The sequence below is a fragment of the Haemaphysalis longicornis genome, unplaced genomic scaffold, assembly GCF_048455015.1.
Source record: "Haemaphysalis longicornis isolate Haplotype H1 unplaced genomic scaffold, Haemaphysalis longicornis Haplotype H1 scaffold_1, whole genome shotgun sequence".
Taxonomy (NCBI): Eukaryota; Metazoa; Arthropoda; class Arachnida; order Ixodida; family Ixodidae; genus Haemaphysalis; species Haemaphysalis longicornis.
In genome coordinates this window covers 293,697,273-293,706,039 of record NW_027526203.1, presented here as the reverse complement: position 1 = coordinate 293,706,039, position 8,767 = coordinate 293,697,273, and the positions used below count along the sequence as shown (strand labels likewise).

Here is an 8,767-nt window from a genome sequence, read left to right as displayed (position 1 = left end):
ATCATGAGGCTAGCTTGTACATGGTGCCTTGCATTATGTCCCTGCCGGTGGATGTGGGGTCATTTGTCACTGTTGCAAATGAAAAGCCAACAGCCAGGGCCCATTAGTTTTGGCTAGTATTACGAGGTGCCTCACGGTAAGCATTCTACGTCGATAGACGTTTTTAGAGTTGACTAGAGCTGAAATCAGCAAAAGATTCTCTACAAAACATTCATTCTATCCGCAGCTTTAGGGTTTGCTAATTTTCATAGTTGGGTTTCTTCTGCCTTTCTTAACAACATTTTTCTTTTGATAAGAAGGTGCACAACCAAAAGCAAAAAGCTTTTCTGTAAACCTTTGGTAGCTATATAATTGTTACAAAATATTTTACTCTAAATATGGCAGCTTAAACTGAGAATATTTGCATTTAAAAACATTAAAATAAGTTTAAATTGATCATAAATTTTTAGCTGTTTTTACGCAAAACTGTACATGGGATATGAAGCGCACCACAAGGAGGGCTTTGGATTAGCTTTAGCAAATTTGGGACATTTAAGGTCCACTGAAATCTCTACACATGCGCTTTTTCACTTTCTGTATCCACCAGGAAAATGGCTGCCAATTTAGACAGCGATTCTAAATAGTAGTTGACGTGCATTTTAAAATAATCACAAACATTATAGCCACAAAATTAATTTTTACAAGTTGTAGACATTGCCCGTTACACCAGACATTGGACTACACTGTCAAGAGCTTTGACATCTACAATGACGTCTACAAAGCAGGCTTATACTGGTAGAATGTTTCATACCATAATTACTGTGTGTTCAGAGCTCACGTGTGAAGTATGGATACTGCTGCTTCAGCAAGAACCGAGGATGAGCACCCTTCCTGGTTCTGAAAAAAAATAACAGAGGAAATGCCTTAAGCAGGATTCTGAAACGGGGTTGAATGAAACAAGAATGAACAAGAAATTCTTTCAAAACATGTAAAGCAATGCAAACAAATATTTATTTCAACTTATTTCTACAAAAGACCACCTCATGAAGACTGGTGGTGGGGTACTGGCTCAAAAAAAAAAAAAGCATAGAGCACTTATACAAATGCTACAGGGAGCCTTCGCAGCCAACAATTGTTTGAACACACCTAAACTAATCACTGTTCAACAAACTCATAAAAAATGTTTGAATGCATAAATAACCAGTGGTAAACACAGGAAACAGTTAAAACAGAATGACGGCACAAGTTTGTCCCGTCGTTCTCTTCTGTGTCCTGGGTTTTCCCATGGTTTTTCATCCATTCAAACATGTACCAGCTAGCCCAGTCCAACGCCTTGGTATCATAAAAATATGGATAGTCAATCCTTACACAAAGTTGAAAAAAAAAGAAAGTATAAAGTAGGTGACAAAATTAAAACGACAGCAAATTGGTTAGCTTTTAATTTTAAATGATAATATAAAAAATAATGGCATGAATGAAAGTGAGCAGCACGCGAAGTACCTTGTTGCTAGCCCGACATTCCACTTTGAAGCAAAATGTCCGCTTTCAACACTACATAGGCTAAACATGCAATGAGGCATTCCTTTAGGCACACAAAATATACCATAATTGTTAAAAAAGCTACGAATTAGTTGAAAAAACCTGACCACGACAAATTGGAATTAGTGACTAGATACAGTTTCAGAAATACACAGCGACATCATATAAAAATATATGGTTCCCATACAAAGATTGATCATAACAAAAATTCAGGACATTTATCAGACTGGCATCAATGTGCAAAGCAGCTTAATGAAGGAAGACGGTCTTAACTAAAAACATGTTAATATTGGGAGCTCATGTGCTTCCCTGCAAGTTGGGTGTGTAAACCCACTGACATCTTAACTAACCCGCCTGAATCATCACTTGATAGACATTGAGGAATTTTACGAATTGGTTTATTGTAGCGAGTTTAGTTTATTTCCCTATTTTTCTTGGCATTTCGTGTCTAATTCTAAATTTGGTGACCAGATAGCTTTTACTATGGTCATGCACTGGTGACAACGAATATTTGAATTTACTTTAAAAAAATTTCTGTTTTGTTTTATTGCTCACCAGCCAACGATCTGAAATATCAGAGGTGCTTAAAACGTATGTTGGCATTTCCTTCCTGCAGTGTAGTACAACTAATCATGACTTTTACCATAATTTGTTCACAAATCGTAATATGTGGAAAGTATTCAGCTTAATGAAAATGTCATTTCAGAAGCATGCACAATCAACAAGGCCTCAATGACTCTCATGACGTGGTCCACTTGTTTCTGTCACAAATAACCTGAGTGCAGACACATTCCACCGAAGACGAAGGTAACATGCCCTCTTGGGTGATGAATATACGAGTAAATTTGCTGCTGAGCACGTGAAATTGTGGCATTAAAACAAAAGATCCCTCTGCGGCATCTTTCACTTGGAGGAGCGCTTGACCACAAACTTTGAGAAGCTGGAAAATGCTCCATGAACCGCTCCAGCCAGCAGAAACGATGCAGGACACAAGTTGGTAGGCGGACCGTTGGCATCCTGCGATTGTGAAGATATTTCTGTTTAGTAGATGCTCTTCTTTTTGTACCACTGTTTATTTCACCTTTAACAAGCAGCTGAACTCCTTAACGTTCGCATAATAAAATGCTGCAATGCGGAACAGTTAGCAGGGTTACCTCAATTTTGCTTTTCTACGAATTAACACAATGTAGGTAATCTGCACACAACTACAATCAAACTACAATTTTCACCTACTTCACTGCTAACATCAGCGTTTGACTGCTCAAGCACAAATACAGGTTAGACATGTGAGCAATCTGCTAAACGTATCCCCACAAACTGAACAATCAGGCATCAGAAATCGGCAAGGAAGGAGGTGTCACGTTTAAATGGCACTTTTTTTGTTCAAAACATAAACAACACCTGGAAGCTTGAAGCGTGAGAGGGGGTCTTTCACGCTGACAATGTCAGAACATAGCTTGCTAGTGGGCACCTGCACGATGTGCACAATGTGTTTCTTGAAAATGCGTGCGAAAGTTTGATGTGTAGGACGAGAATTGCAGCACGTTTTGACACAGGCCTTGTGGACGCTTCTGCCTGCTAATGTCAATGTGGATTCTTGCTAGTCGCCCTCTTCGCTTCTTTCTGAATATAATGCTTTAGGCATTATATTCAGGACAACGACTGCATCAAAACGCGCAGCAATTACCTACGTCCCACACATCGGTGAAACTCTCGCACACATTTTCAAGACACGCAGTGCATACATTGTGCATGTGCCCACTAGCAAGCTGCGTTCTGACATTGTCAGCGTGAGAGACCCCCTCTCACGCTCCAAGCTTCCGGGTATTATTTATTAGATTCCATGCGCTGAATGCAAATCAGTGTACATTGGCGAAACGGGCAATCTGCACAGAAGATTATTGCAGCACACTGGAACGAAGTGAACAAGGGCCATGCAAAAACAAGTCCACTGGCAGAGCACCGTGAGAGGACGGGACACGTGGTCGACTGGAACAAGACAAAATTACTGACAACTGAGTGCAATCTATCTTCTCGATTACTGCTCGAGTCCCTCATTGTTCAGACGACGCCCAACATTATCAACATAATGGATGGCAATCTGCACCATATCTATGCAAACTCATTGCGCCGCGTAATGCCCAATATATAGCTTCGTTTTCCACGACACATGCTCACCATGAACAAGCAACAAACCGTTAAATGGCTTTCTTGACTTGGTCAGTGACCTACGTTTCATCACTGCAATAATGCTTTTACCTGCCTACACGGCATTCCGTCAAACACTGGACTACACCACATGAGCCATTGGCGTTCTTAACCTGCACCAGAGTATATAACCTTTCACTACTGCTATGAGATAGACCCATAAACGCACTTCGATATGGCCTTTATATTTAGCTCTTGGAAACATTATGTATAATTTTACCTTTAAGTTGCACCTGCTACAGCAGCTGGTACTATACCAAAAACATGAAAAAAAAAAACGGTGGTTTAACACGCCAAAGCTACACTTGGGATATGGGGAGCACTGTAGGGGAAGGCTTCGCATTAATTTTGACCATCTGGGTATTTTTGTGCGCATCGAAATCTCCAAACACGGGCGTCTTTACGTGTTGCCTCCATCTGAAAAGCGGCTACACCAAGCGGTATCTAACCGACATTCGCCTCCACAGCACACCACCCTAGCCACGGCAGTGGGTTAAACATATGAAATAAAGCGAGTTTTGGAGTGCAAATGAAAATATTAATCACACGTCTTATTTTCCCAATCGATGTATCTTTTGAAATCCACCATGCAATCCCCCCTCCCCTACCGGCCTACCAAAACACCTTTGTCTCAAGAAGTAATCAGGCTGTTGTTAATGAAGTAAGTATTTACAATCCGAGACTTGCCACCGTTAAAGTCATGCACTTTGTTTTAGAGATAAGCGACATTAGCCATTTGCAGCACCAGGAGTTAATTGTGTTAAGATCAGATTGAAAGCATTGACGGTAGTAGTTGAAAGAAATTGTGTGATAAATTACAACATCATCTGCAAATAGACCTACATGGGAGGATATGCAAAATGGAAGATAGACCAAGCAACCTGCCTGGGGGGACAACAAAGTGGCACGAGCAAAAGAAGTATATAGTTATTAGAAGTAAACTGCATTTGAGAAGAATGAAAATCTTTTGCTCAAGTGAGGACATTAGGGTGAAGTTTGAGAAGTAGTCTGTGGTGTGCAATGCGATTGAATGCTTTAGAAAAATCGAGAAAAACTACCGCAGTTTGTAAGCCTGTGTCAATGGATCAATGTAGATCGTGAACAAATCCTGAAAGTTGTGTTTCTCAAGTAACCCTTGTGAAAACCGTGGTGATACTCGAATGTGATATTGTGATTTTATAAATAATTAGCGACCTGAGAGTGGATGAAATGTTTCCTGACCTTGCATATGGTGCTTGTTAGGGAAATTTAATGGTGAAGTACCGTCTCCTGATTTAAAGACTGGTGCTACCTCGACTATCTTCCAACCATTGAGATTAGTGCCTGTCATGAGAGACTGCGAAAAAAGCGCTATCAGAATTCTACAGACTGCGGGATGTACTTTTCGGTATAGTATGATTATTACCAGTATGATCTGAAGTAGACCAGTTTGTATTGCAAGTTTAAAACCATATCGAAAGATCCTAAATGTTTGCTTGGCTTGATTACATACGAATACTTGCTTCAAAGTCAGTTCAATTTCTCTTCTTGCCCTTTAGTCGTCAGCCCCAGATTCTCTTCAATATCTCTGCTAAGCAATGACACGTCCATACGCACAGCACTGCTTCATGAAAATGTTTCAAATAATCAGAGGCCACAGCACTGCTAACAGGTATACATCATGGCAAGTTCCACAACATGCAATAACTAACCTGAAAATACATAATCGGTGGGTGCACCGATATGGCAGCAGTGCCTGGACCGATGTGTCGAGCAAATGCGCTGACTTCTGAACGGGTGGTCCAAGCGGCCAGATGATGGATGAATGACCATTCCTGGCGGCAAAGCGTACGGAGCACCAACGAAAGGCCAGGCAGTACTTGGGTACAGCAGGTGCAGTGTCGGTTGGCCAAGGGAGGCCCTGGGAAAGCCTTTGAAACTGGACTGGAAGGCAGCTGACCCAGGACAGCCAGCAGCAGCACCTGCAGGTGCATAATCTGTGAGTGTGCTGACACGTGTTGAAATACAAGAGCACACACAAAGCACGAATGCTTACATCAAGTAGATTTTTAATCGTTTAAAGACAGTAACCTCCAAGGCACTAATAAGAACATTCCCGGAACACCCCAAGTGAAATTTAGGTCACAGTAAGAATGTATTTATTAGACCCGCAGGTACTGTGAGTGGGGTATGCATGATATATGCAAAGCTAGCTACTGAGCTAATTTGCATGGAACGCATGCTAGCAGCTCATCTGTATCCCTTGCTTTCAATCGGAACTGGTGTGTGATAGTTGAGGCTCCTCCATTTCAATGTCTGACTTGTATCTGCACGTTCAATTCTCCAATATAAATCGAGTTGAGTGAGTGCCTACAGCTTTCTTGTTAGTCTCTGTATGGCCTGCGGTTTTGCGAAAATGAGAACTTGCGAATTGGCTCCATTTTCTGCACTAATTTAAACAATACATATGCCTCTGATATCAAGCCCCAGACTTCCCGAGAGCTACTCTGACAGAATCGGCAGGCGCCTCGTAGGCGTTGTGAAATCTCCCCCACTACCCCGAGACTATGCTAACTCCCTGCGAGGCCACATGCGCGCATTTCACCTTCAATTTGCACGTATGTGAATTCTATACCTCTATGAACTCTCAGACGGGCGTCGTCATATTCGTGCCGGACTCGTGAAACTCGGCAACGTAAATTACCGCACTCGCTCGCTGGCGCGCGGCCCGAACTCTCTCACCGTTTCCGGCCGTTGCATACTATTTTCTCCACCTTGCACTTTGTAAATTCTCATGTTTAACTACACCTCGTGCGCCCTCATCTCTTGCCTGCTTTTCTTCCAGCACAACTCCGTCAGCACCCGGTCGACGCGTACGCTGTCGGGGCGCGTTGGCGAGCGAGTACGGCAATTTCGCTGTTGTCGAGCTTCACGAGAACAGCACACATATCGCGGCCCGAAGACCGCGAGGCGTACGGTCGCCGGTCTCGCGAGCGCAATAGCTGCGAAGCGCACTGCACGGAATTCGTGAAGGAGAGGGGGGGGGGGGGGGGGGGGGGAGGGAGAGATTTCACAACACCTACGAGACGCCAGCCATGGAATCACGTGTACGCGTTTTCACATGCACTTCCAGGGAACCTCCTGTTCATGTTATTTCTTGGTATACCGCGGGTATTCACGAGGGAGGACTAATCACAGCGTTGTGCCACTCACGCGAAATTGCGACTGCGATCTGCAACCGCAAAGGCACTGTTTGAGAGACACATAAACAAACGCCCCGGTGTTAAAGAGCCTTGCGTGATGTGAAATTATTAGCAGCCGTGTACCATAGCGCGAGCATCGTAGCCAAGGTCTAGCTTCAGCGTAAATTGATGCTGACTTCTGCGGAAACGGTGGACTGGGCGCCAAACAAGTATACTAACTCACGTAGGCTCTCAGAGCAAACGAGATGGGGGTCTAGCGAATTACTGACCCATAAACACCAGAACTCGTTCCAACCAAATACAGAATAATAAAAAATGCGTACTTACCCGAGCAAAAACGATGTTTCCAACGTAAAATTCTCCTTCACTGTCGTCTTCATCTCGCGGACACACGAACACGCTTTGTTCTGATGCAATGTCATCCACTTTTGACGCGCAGTATTTTATCCGGCGATGATCGTTCTTCCGGGGTCCCCATGTTCACCACACGCGTAGGTTAGAAGGGTAGACATCACCCATAAAGCTTCTATAACTATGATTTAAGCTTGAAATAGATAAAACAGATTAAATCACGCCACCAACCACTCGGCACAAAACGCCATGAAAAAACACACACAAAAGTGAGAGATAGTTGCCAGACTTCAAATTCAGCACCTCTATGTTTGACGAAAATTGTGTTACTACTGTAATGTTGGTAATTATCTTTCTGCTTTCAAAGTCTGAAATGTGTTTATAACTTAAATTTAAGGTTTTTAAACACAAAAAGTGAATACACATAAAGTAATTGACATATATACTGATATTGTAAAGATGTTGTTTTTTTTTGTTTTGGTTTTGTTTTCACGGCGGGCTTCTCAAGAGCGAACGTGCGAGAAAACGAGCTACTTTGGGTTTAGGAAGAGGGCGGTAAATGTCGGCGTGATAGAAAGCAAGGAACAGGTGCTTACCCTGGTTGTTAAAAAAGGAGCTAATGAAACTCTCACGTAAAAAAAAAAAACACGTTCGACGAGGAATCGAACCATTGACCTACAAAACAGTAAACGGACGCGTTAACAAACAGCTATGTAGGCTTTTTTTTTTTTTCTTTATTACATGGGAAAATACGCTCAGACGTTGCAGTCCGAGGAATACAAGCAAACAAAAGAATACCCTGAAGTTATGACAAGCAAATATACATCAAAATTCAGGCAAACACACACAAGCGTTCAAAAGAGGGAACCAGTCAGGTGGTTGGTCAAGCGAACTATACACACTATGTACAAATGCCACAGTTTCTCTGAAATAAGACTTAGTTGATCTTGGTGGCTCAGCATGTCTATCACATAAGCGGCATCGCCACAGACTGTACAAACCAATCAACACGAACATGTCATAAGGTGGCTCACCAGGATAGTCGAATGGCAAAAATCGGATAGAGAAAGGCGTAATATCCATGTCTTTTTTGAGCGTTCGCTGTAGAATGTCCCAAAAAAATGACAGCATCTCTGCTGTCTACAAAGCAGTGATCAATTGTCTCTGGTCGAGTACAGAGCCGACAGTCTGTCGACCAAGCTGGCGGTGTTCGAGGCGCCTAAAACAACTCTATACTTACGTAAGTTGTCAACGAATATTGTTGCTTGTGTCTAGTCATCGCCTCCTTTAACGATGGTCTAGTTTATGCTGCATTTTTGAAATTCTGGCTGTCCTAACGCTTGTTTCTCACGCACCGGTCTTGCAGACGAGGCCGCATTGCTAGCGCTGCAAGCGATTGAGCCAAAGCTCCATTATTTGACTCAAGAAAAGCTATCGCAGTCAACCCGACCTTTTCTGCGCAAGCAACGGCAGCCACGAAATAAATGGAATGTGCCGTTAGAATTATG

At 42.8% G+C, this 8,767-nt stretch overlaps 1 long non-coding RNA gene across 1 annotated transcript; it reads right to left on the bottom strand.

Moving 5' to 3' along the window:
- Positions 1–1,009: 1,009 nt before the first annotated feature.
- LOC144148217 (uncharacterized) lies at positions 1,010–7,656 on the bottom strand. Its single transcript, XR_013318002.1, has 3 exons — positions 7,236–7,656; positions 5,418–5,687; positions 1,010–2,535 (listed from the first exon to the last, which is right to left on the bottom strand). It is a non-coding gene; the product is annotated as an uncharacterized LOC144148217 (long non-coding RNA).
- Between the last annotated feature and the right edge of the window lie 1,111 nt (positions 7,657–8,767).